Source organism: Diospyros lotus, chromosome 2, assembly GCF_014633365.1.
Source record: "Diospyros lotus cultivar Yz01 chromosome 2, ASM1463336v1, whole genome shotgun sequence".
Taxonomy (NCBI): domain Eukaryota; kingdom Viridiplantae; phylum Streptophyta; class Magnoliopsida; order Ericales; family Ebenaceae; genus Diospyros; species Diospyros lotus.
The window spans coordinates 18576688-18587918 of record NC_068339.1 but is presented as its reverse complement, the minus strand read 5'-3'; the positions used below and the strand labels follow the sequence as shown (position 1 = coordinate 18587918).

General features: G+C 35.1%; 1 long non-coding RNA gene across 1 annotated transcript; it reads left to right on the top strand.

Moving 5' to 3' along the window:
* The first annotated feature begins 523 nt into the window (after positions 1 to 523).
* On the top strand, positions 524 to 3666 carry LOC127793793 (uncharacterized). The gene is made up of 2 exons (XR_008021492.1): positions 524 to 1737; positions 3294 to 3666. It is a non-coding gene; the product is annotated as an uncharacterized LOC127793793 (long non-coding RNA).
* The last annotated feature ends 7565 nt before the right edge of the window (positions 3667 to 11231 follow it).

Genomic DNA, 11231 nt, shown 5'->3' with positions numbered 1-11231 from the left:
TGACATTTGGTAATTATTTTTATTTTAATTTCTTTTTTTTTCTCTTTTTTTTTCACATAAAAATTAAATCTCTTTTATCATTGGGCCCAAGCCCAACCCAACAATTTATTTAACCCACTTGATAACCCATGAACACATTTAATTATTTAAATGGAGTCCAAAACATTAATTTCTCAAATTCTTAGAAATTAGACCCATACACTTAAATTTATGATCACATGCACCAAGAAAATTTCATATTAATCTAAAATCATTTCATGCCATCAAAATGAATTGTTAAAATACTTCGACCCACATTTAGAATGCCCTTGAGTTAAAATTAAATATGAAAAACACCTGGGCCCAATTTAGGGTCATTATAGAAAATGTGGGCGGGAATTACTCCCGCCGTCTCTCTCTCCCTCTCTCCTCCCCTCCTTCCCCAAATCCCCAAATATAACCCTAACTCACCCCTCTCCCCCCTTCTCTCTCTCTCTCTCTCTCTCTCTCTTCTGTGAACTACTCCCGCCGTCGACCCCTCCGCCGCTGCCTCCAGCTCGATCGGACTCCGCCTTCGCCGCTGCCAGATCCGCCTCTGGTCGTCGCTGCTACGTCCGTCGTCGCCGCTGCCTCCGCCTCTGGTCGCCGCAGCAGCAGCCGCCTCCAGCTCGATCGGGCTTCGCCTCCGTCGCTTCCAGATCCGCCTCCGCCTTCATCGCTGCCAGATCCGCCTCAAAGGTATATATATTGTGTGTATATGTATTCTGTGTGTATGTATATTCTGTGTGTGTATATATTTTGTGTGTGTATATGTTAACAGTTGGACTTTGAGTTGTATGTGGTTCAGTTTTTTAATACACAAATTTTACTACAAATATTATAAATAAAAGTAATAACATCTCAAATATATATAATCGCTATCAAAATTGTCCCAGACATCTATACTTAGTTTAGTTTCAGCAATGGTGTGCATATCGTATGGCCATAAATCCACAAAATGGTAGTTTTCTTGAGTTTTCAGCAATGGTGTGCATATCATATATATGCCTTTGTCAATTAAAAAATTTACTTGAAAGAAAGATGTTTTAAAGAGTATATCCATAGATTATTTAAGGGTAACACCGTCACAAAATTGTGACATGGCTTTAGAAGTGGGAGAATCAAATTGGTGTGTTCTCCCTTTCTCCAAACCTGCCAGTTAAATCTTTTGAGTTTCTATCAGTTAAAATCTTTTTAATTAATATCAACCGCAAGACTTCACCAATTTTCCAAACCTAGAATTGAATAATTTACAATCCTTGGACTTATTACTGTTTTCATGCCCAACTGCTTTCATTTTGTTGTATTTCCTGTATGCTAAACAGTACTTATAATCCTTGGGTGGGTTATTTGTTATAAATACATTCAATATTTTATTTCCTATCTAATACATAGAGCATTTTCTCAAGTATATTGATGTTAGCAAGGAAGTAGGTACATTAGTAATCCTTCCAGATAAAACTATTGAGCACAGCTACAAAAGGTATCAACATTTGCTTGCTTTGGGCGGTTTAGTTGCTTGCAACATGGGTTGCCTGTTTTTGTTTTTGTTTTTGCTTTTTTTCCCAACTGAAATCACTTGCAGCAGAATTGGGCGTGGAAGTTGATGTTTTCTCTAGATGAATGTTGCATTTTTGCTATAGTTTTGGTGTACTCTGTTGGAGATTCTGCAGAAGGTTCTTGGAAAATATTTCCCCTGGGTTGCTGAGTTGTTAGTTGGTAAGAGAATTGCCTTCACTTGCTTTCGTTACTTGAAAGTTTAATTATGTTGTCTTAGCATAGTATTCTTTAAGAAATTGGAAGTTTTATGGCTGTGACAATATGTTCCAATTATTATTCAAATATTATTTGAAAGTTGATGTTATTTGTGTTAATTTGGCAAGTTAACATGCGAGATGTTACCTCTTTTGTTATGGTATAGCACCTCTTATCATAAATTAACTCTCTATTGAATACTATATCATGCTGACATAGTACACACCCTACTTTAATTTTACATGATACAATCCTGCCTCTTAGATGTTGCACACTAGTACAAATCCTGCCTCTTAGATGAGTCCTGTGATTTTATTTTAATTCTTCAAATAGTGGAACAGTCATCATTGGAAACTTAATTTGCAGCTTCATGAATGTACAAAACTATTGGTACTTTGATTTACTTCATTGTTTTGTTGAAGTAAATAATGTTTCCTTTGTATGCAGTAATAGGACTCTCTTCTGTTGTAATGGTGTATACTGAGATTTACAGTACCCATGGGAATTTGCATATTCTTATTTTTACTATTGTAGGGAACCAAGGCATTTTGCATGTTCATTTGTCTTATAAATGTAATTATTTATTTTAAATAATTAAACCCATAAGGGAACAAGGCCATCACCATGAATGAGTAACTGGCAGCGTCACGATGGTTGGATTGCTATTTTGTTCATATATATATATATATATATATTCTATTGGGAACATATAGATAAATATGTATCCTCATTGGAATGTCCATTGGCTATACAATCACTGCATCAATAAGCATGGTGTAAGCCGCTAAGTTATTTGCATACATGGAACACATAGATATAGATTTATAGATATAGATATATAGCAGACTTATGTTTACGCGGACAAAGTTATTAACATTGAGATTGGGTCTTTTACCTCTATCCATATTCTTATCCGTTACTAAATTTGTTGTTGGTGAGATTCAACAATAACTTTTTTTTTTATAGAGCATATCAGCAACTTGTTCTGTATATGTTCTACTTTGGATTATCTATAAGTGTACACGAAAGAAGCTCTCTAACTCTTGAAATACCGTGTTAATCCAGTTGTATATTCTTGATTGTATTATGAATTTTTATGAATTGCATTTAAGTGATTGGTGGGTCCATTGTGGGCTTTGTGAATTTATTTGGGATAAATGATTTGCTTTAGTGATGTCTAAATTTAAAAGGAGTACTGAAATTTTGCAGAATTCAAAAACAAGTATGAGAAAGCAAAAAAAAATTAGGTCTCAAATGTCGGGGGCAGTATGCTTACCTATGGTTCTATTCTCATGTCGGAGTATAAGAAAAAATTGGTAATATTTGATATTTGATATTTTTTATTATTTTTATTTTACTTAATTATTTTTTAAGAAATAACAATTTTTGTATGAACATTTTTTTTTTCTTACAGTCGCAATTTGTAAGTATACATTACTTATATCTTTTTATATTATTCTATTATGGTTAATTAATTTTTTGATATTACAACTTATTTCATGTATTTATGATGCTTACAGGCTAACTTTCAAACGCTACAATAGGAGGCATCATCACACCATTGAAGGTAAGTTGCCATTATCGTCGAGCTCATTGGTAGAATAGATACAAGAAGCTATTAAGACAGCTATGAAATCCTTTCACAATCACTTGTCAACCATTCAAGGTAGATTGCCTCTCCCGCCGTCGTCTTCATCATCACCACCCTTAGATCTTTCGGATTATTAAGAGGATTCGTTATTTGTATGGATGATAGAATTTATTATGTATTTTACTATTTATGAATGTGTAATTAGTATAGATAGATTTTACAATGTATTTTTAATATTTATGGATGATGTGTATTACTTTATGGATTTATTGTATTGTATGAATGATTTTTTTTAGTTCGTATATTGTGTTTATTAGGTTGAATTTTGAAATTTTTAAAAAATTATTATTTTTTAATTATATTTATATTTGAGACAGATGTAGAGACGGAAAAATTCGTTATAAAATCTTTATTAAATTACGAAAAAATTATTTTGTAGAAAAATTCATCTTAAATTTGAGACGGATTTAGAGACAGAATTTTCTGTCTCCAATTTTTTTTAAAATTGAGACGAATTTTGAGATAAAAAATTTGTTTCAAATTTAAGACGAAAAAATTATCTTAAAAATTCCTTGACGGATTTAGAGATAGAAATAGCAGCGGTTTTAAAATTGTTGCAAAAATTAAAAAAATTGCTATCAAATTATTTTTTATAATTAAATTAAATAATTTAATATTAAATTTAATTAATTTTAACGGCAGTTTTAAAACTGCCACTAAATTTTAAAAATTAAATAATTTAATATTAAATTCAATTAATTTTAGCGGCGGTTTTAAATCGCCGCTAAATTTTAAAAACCGCCGCTAATTGCGGCAGTTTTCAAACCGTCGCTAATTTAATATTAAATTCAATTAATTTTAGCGGCGGTTTTAAACCGTAGCTAAATTTTAAAAACCGCCGTTAATTGCGGCTGTTTTAAACCGCCGCTAAATTTTAAAAATCGCCGCTAATTGCGGCGGTTTTCAAACCGTCGCTAATTTAATATTAAATTCAATTAATTTTAGCGGCGATTTTAAACCGCCGCTAATTGCGGCGGTTTTCAAACCGCCGCTAAAAATATCACTTAGCGGCGGTTATACCAGTGGTTGCTAAAAATCGCCGTTAAATGCTGCGCGACGGCTGTATCTGCGGCGGTTTTGGAAACCGCCGCTAAATTACTTAGCGGCGGTTAAAAACCGTCGCTAAATGTCAGTTTTTTTGTAGTGGTAACACGCGGAAACCATCCGCTTGTCCTTGGAGGCTCTCGATTATCCTTTTTGTGCAATTGCCTTCTTTGCCTGATTGCCTTTCTGTTAGAATAATCAATCGTGTTGCATGATCTAATCTCAGCCGTTCATCCAAGCTTTATGAGGCACAATCCTAGCCATCCAAAGACGCTATTAATCTCGCTCCTCGGGATATGAATAGTCAGACAAAAAAAGGAAAGAAAATGGGGAAGAAAGATCGGGAGGTTGGCTTTCGTCTTGTCTTCGTGCTAGGGTTTTTGGTGGGTTCTTTTCTCATGTTCTGTAAATGCTCTGTATAGTTTATTTTATGTTCTTTGGTTCTATAGGATCTGCCTCTAATCTGTATTTGTGATTATTGGCATTTTGGTAGAAAACTATTGATGTACAAAGAGTATTTGTGAGTGATTTGAGAGTAATCTCTATTCTTCATCTTAGTGCAATGAGCTTTTTTCACCACAGCTCAACGTGGACGTAGCCTCCTTTTGAGGGGTGAACCACGGTAAAAATCCTTGTCTCATTTTTGTTTTCGTTTTTGGTTTCATTTTTGTGTATGTATGTTTATGCATGCTTCCAGCCTCAGCAATCTTTAGCCTGTGATTGATCGTAATCAGTTTAGCTTAAGGTTTTTGTTGTCAGTTTGCAACACTACACAGCATGAAGACACAAACAAACACTGAATACATAAAAGTTAACAACAGCCCACAAAGAAAACTTCCCTTTAAATACCAAGCTTTGCAAGTTCACATATCGTCAAAACCATTTGCTTATTGGGCATAAACAAATTGGGCATCACCAATGTTAGTAAAGATTGGTGTCATTAAAGAAACTCCAAGACTTCCGAGGCTTCAAATGAGAATTAAGTAACCAAGAGATAATAGCAAGCTTCGAAGAAAAATCCATCATTTGCATGGTGGTTTGGACATATATATATATGGCTGTTGGTGTCAGTGATCTTTCATCCTACTCAAAGCTTGTAGAATCGTTTACAAAAAATGGTACCTGGATTTAGTGTAGCCATCTAAAAGACAAGAAGATTGTTGACCGTGAATGGATCTTCGAGATTAAAGAGGCAGGGATCTCAAGCGTTGAGGATGTATGGTGTAAGACACGTTTGGTACATAAAAGCTACAGTCAAACAAACAGTGTCGACCTTAATTTAAATGATACTTTTTCACATGTTTTTAGACATTGTTCTATTAATTATTCTCTAACACACTGCAGCAGTACTCGTTTGTTGTGACTTGAGAGGTTAAACCTACTTGCTGCTGTTTCGTCAGAAATCGCCACTTTTGGAGCTTTCGGAAAAATTCAACCACTAGAATTTCCTGTCTTCCTCTCTTTGGCTGCTTTTCGTGGGAAAAAGTAACCGAAAAGTGTCATTCTGTTAGCATCACAGGCGGAGCACTGAAACCTTTGAATCCGACAACAGTTTGTTTTCGATCTGATTGGCTAGCTTAATTAATTAGCTAACTTCATTCAAGACCACCTTCAACTTACCGTTCTAATCATTAATTTTCACAAGAAAATACATATCTACCAGTCATGGCGGCCGATCCAGACTCGTTTGGCAGATAGATTATATCAGGTCAAATTAAGACGAAGTCCCTCTTTAATAATCTTCTGTCCTTTTTCACTCGTTGCAGCCATGCATGGAAGTTTCGAGCTTCGCCTCCATGGGGGAGAGCTCTAGGTTTATTCGTGTTCATTCGCTCGCTCTCTGCATCTCCGTCACCTTACTCTTCATCCGTTTATGAATTTTAGATTTTCAATCTTTTCCACGTCATTTCCTGAATATATTATATCCACAGAGTAACGAGCAGAAGTGAATTGGCAAAAGAGTTTTCAGCAATAAAAAAAAGGATTGAGAAAAAAATTATATATATTCAGAATGTGGGCACTGGTTTCTACAAAATATTTATACAGAATAAAATATCCCACTAGTCCAATCAATATTCTAGTATTCCGTCTCTTCAGAGATGATGAGCTAGGGCTCGTCAACCAAATCAGTTTTAGCATTGAACTAGACTTGATTTGATCGAATTTTATACTTAAAAGTTATCTTTTTAACAAAATTTGATTTATTTTATAATTTTTCACACATTACACTGAGGCCCACTTTTTTGTAAATTCACATTTTATTTCTCTTGGATTTTTCTTGAAGTCTAATAATTTTTCAGATTACCACTAAACCTCTTTCCAGATCTAATTTCAATTAATTTAAAAATTAATTCTTCAGCATCCAAAATTTTTAAAATTTTGGAATATTACAACAAACTTTAACTCCACTTCTTTCTTGGCATTGCATTATTGGATAAAGTAATACCTCATATCTTTATGCCTACTTCAATCATGGAATACTAAATTCTTAGTAAGTGTTTTTGCAGACTTGTTATCAATACATATCTAAGTAATTTCCTTTTGTAATAAATGAAGTTTCTTTAACAACTTTCTATGCCAAATAGCATGGCAAGAACATGCACACACTTAGATTCACAAGTAAAAAGTGTGATAACAGATTGATTCTTCGAATTCCATCCCATGAAAAACACAAATCCAATGCTGTTCTTCTATCATCATCGTCCCCCACAAGATCATTATCACAAAATCCCACAAACTTGAAGTAATTAGCAGATGAAAAACTAACCCAATCAATTATACCTTTTTAGTTAGCAAAGAATTCTCTTAGTAACTTTCATGTGGGTTAAGGTAGGAGGTTCCTTATAACAACTCATTATCCCAACTGTAAAAAAAAATGTTCAGCCTTGTGCATGCTGAGTGTGACGCCCCGACCCCACTAACGGGTGCTATCATAACCCATATTACAACCCTGGCCTGTGCGAATGACAGTTTTTCCCCTGCCAATATAAGGCTTTAAAATAATATGAACGCCCTGGGTGGGGTCTAGGTTTCGCCGCCTTCGACCGGACGAGAGCTCGGGAGTAAATTGCGAGAACAACAGAAACTCACCCGAGCCTCATACCTGATTAGGCCCTTGGAGCATTAATCCAATTTCAAACAAATATCAACAAGCCGAATAAATTACTTCAACCACTAAACATAATTAAACTTATCCCAGTTTTTTACTGTAACCGACAGGTACAAGTTCCCTACCCTACTGGGTTTACTCATAGTGGGAACCTTAACTTGATTCCAGTCTATTTTAGGTTAAACCATAACCGACACTCATAGTTAACACACAGTACTTATATTACATTATTAACATTTGAGATTAACCCACACCCCCACGGTTAACGGTCGTTACCAACTGGCGGCTCATCTATCAGCACCGCCTTTCCTTTCTCGGATCCCGAGCCACCTGTTGGGTTAGTGGGGGGTGAGTCCTGGGGACTCAGTAAGGGTAATATGAGTTGTAGTAAATTAAAATGCATGACAATTATAGAATAATGTGAAGTGCATCATACATGTAGGCCTGTCCATCTCACCCTAATCCGAATTTTGGTGGCCCCACTGATTTTATTTAGAGCCCCATCTCGAGACTCACACGGCTCAAATCTACAGCCACATGCCTAGACACTTCTCCCACAATCTAATACAAGCCATGACAAAATAAATTTACACACAAAGCATATTAAACCTTATAGTGCGTTAATCTCGTGTTGCGCGTTGGTTTCACGTTCCAATTTTCTATACAATTGTAAAATAAAAATAATTTAATTAAACGCGTAGTCAATTTTAATTATTGCCGCTACATTGCTAATTAATTTAACTAAACATGTAACTAATTTATAACTAGAACTATTAAATAAATTTAAAATATTTTTATACCTCGCGTATACATACAGGCAGAGTTTCGACGCATTAAAAATTACATAGCGTTAACGGCGCTGAAACACCGCTATTTATAGGAGCCAAGGGAAGAGGAATCGACCGAGGGGGGAAATTAGGCTGCCAGCGGCCTCCCACAATCTGCCACGTGGCAGCAAAGGAGAAAGGGTGGATGGCGCATGGCCGCCCATGCGGGATGGCCAGGCCCGCGCAGCTGGCACGCATGGCCGCCCGCATGGGTGCCCCCTGGCGCCCCAAAATGACGCCGTTTTGGGGCGCCTTGGCTGATTAAATATCAGCCTTCCCCAGCGCGTGCTAGCCTCTCCCGCAGATCGAACCCGCGCTTGCCCGGTGATCTCTCCCTCGCATGACTGCTCGCGCTGCCCCACTCCCTCAAACAATATGCATGCCCAATTAATTTTAAGGTGACCTTGGGCCATTTCCGAAAATCACACCATAGCCCCCCAAACTTCCAAAATTCACATGCACACCCCCCACACCTAATTTTCCTTATTTCACCTATACCCAAAAATTTCCAAAAACTCATTAATTTGGTTTATTCTTTTTTTTTCCCACTATTTCCTTAAATAACCCCATAACTTTAATTCTTTACTAAATCACCAACAATTTATTCCAACCTCACAATTAATCAATATCCACACACAAACCACCATAAACCCATTGATTATTTATTTTTTTCAAAGTCTAGGGTGTTACACTAAGTATTTCAAACTTCTCACAAGACTCTTGAAAGTAGTGGAACCTGTTTTTCTCCATATTCAAATCTTAACAATTTTACTCCACATTCCATGGATATGTTCACAGAATGCAATCAAACATCTTGAATTTTCCCAATACTTCCTTTGCATAGATTTCTTACGAGATAAATATCACGTCATTCATTCGCTTCACTTCTAGGCCTAAATATGAGCCCTACATCGATCATCTCAAACCCCCTTGATGTAGCTTTCTTGAACCCTTCAAACAAGTTTGGATTATTGTTAGAATACCCGATCATCCATATAAACACAAGGCCTAATCACTTGATTTATCCTAAACTTTTTGCCAATTTTCAAGATGAAAATTCCACACTTGCATATTGTACCCTGTATCAAATGGAAGAGTATATATGCATTCAAATTCCAACTTGCATTCAAAGTGAAAGGAAGAGTATATGCAAGTGTGGAATTTGAATGCAACAGAAAATGAAAGGAAGAGTATATGCATTTAATTAGATGAAAAATCCAACTTTTCGCCAATTTTGTCGACACTTAAATATTTTTTAAAAAAATTATTAGCTAACAATTGGTAGTTATGATCTAGTTTTTATATTTTTTTAAATTAAAATTTAGATAAATGTGAAAGGTAACATAGTGATAAAATTAAATATTTTATACCTGCACGTTCATGAGATCAAATCTTGGTGATTAAGTTTTATTTTTATTTTTAAATAAAAAAAAGGTATTTTGAGAATTTATTTTATTGATATATAATTTCATAACAATAAAATACTTTCTTTGCTTATATAATAACTAGATAGAAGTGTGGTTCGGGCTATGTATGTATAAATAAAAAAATATATTTTAAATAAATATTTATTAGGTGACAATTGATAATTGTGGTCTAAATGAATGTTAAATTTAGTGTAGTAGTAAAATTAAATATTTTATACCTGTAAGGTCATAAAATTAAATCTTTGTGATTAAGTTTTATCTTTATTAAATTTTTTAAAATATAAACTGTATTTTAAGAATTCACTTTATTTACTTTATTGGCTTCCAGCCTTGAATGAGGTTTTTTCGATCAGGATTGTCTTCCAGGACCTTCAGGGTCAACATCCTCAGGTTACTAGGTATCGGTTAGTTTGGCCATCTGTGAGTATTCCCGCCCATTGGTTCATTCTCTAGTTAGCGATACAAGAGCGTTTATCTACTCTTGACTGTATTAACCTATTTTTGTCTTTTTCGAATAAATGCTTTCTTTGCAGGGAAAATGCAAAAAGACATAACCACCTATTTTTTGAGTGTCCTTATTCCTGTGAGGTACTGTTTTTATTTTGCAAATCGAAAAAATTTAACTGGCCTTAACGTCAATGGAATACTGGTGTGTAGTGGGCAACTGCGAGATAAAGTGGCAAGAGCCCCTGGCAGGTGGCTAATAGGTTGGCATTTCATGCTTTAGTGTATTTCATCTGGATGGAGCGTAACAATAGGTGCTTTCGTGATTAGTAGAAATCTGCTCCTCAGTTGGTTCGCTAGATTCAGTTTGCAGTGTGGGCCCATTTGACGACTGTCCATTTCAAGTCGTCTCTTTAGAGTCACGTTCTTTGTCATGTTTGGCAACTTCCGAGATACCAGATTGTTTCTCCTCATTGAGCGATCGCTTCTTTGCTTCTGGAGGCTAGTTTTAACTTTTGTTTCTAAATGCAGATTTCGTTGTTCTGTTCACTAATGTATATATCTTCAGTTCTTTTCTTTTTCTATTTCTTTTAGTTTTATTTTTCTTGTCCCAAAGGGTGATGGTTGTTGTGCTTTAGCCCCTGGTTTGTTTTGGCGGTTCAGGGTTTGCCCTGGCCTTGGTTTGTAGCCGTTTTGGCTTTGTTCTTGTTTTATTTATTCTTATTTACAAGAAAAAAAAAGGACATAACTTCATAACATCAAAATGCTCTCTTTACTTATATAATAACTAGAAGTGTGGCTCGTGTTATATACGTGTAAATAAAAATAAAATATTTTAAATAAAGATTTATATAGTAGGGGACGATTTATAGTTGTGGTATACTTTTTATATCTTTTTAAAGTAAAGATTAGACAAAGATTAAATTTAGGAAAGTGGTAAAATTGAATATTTTATA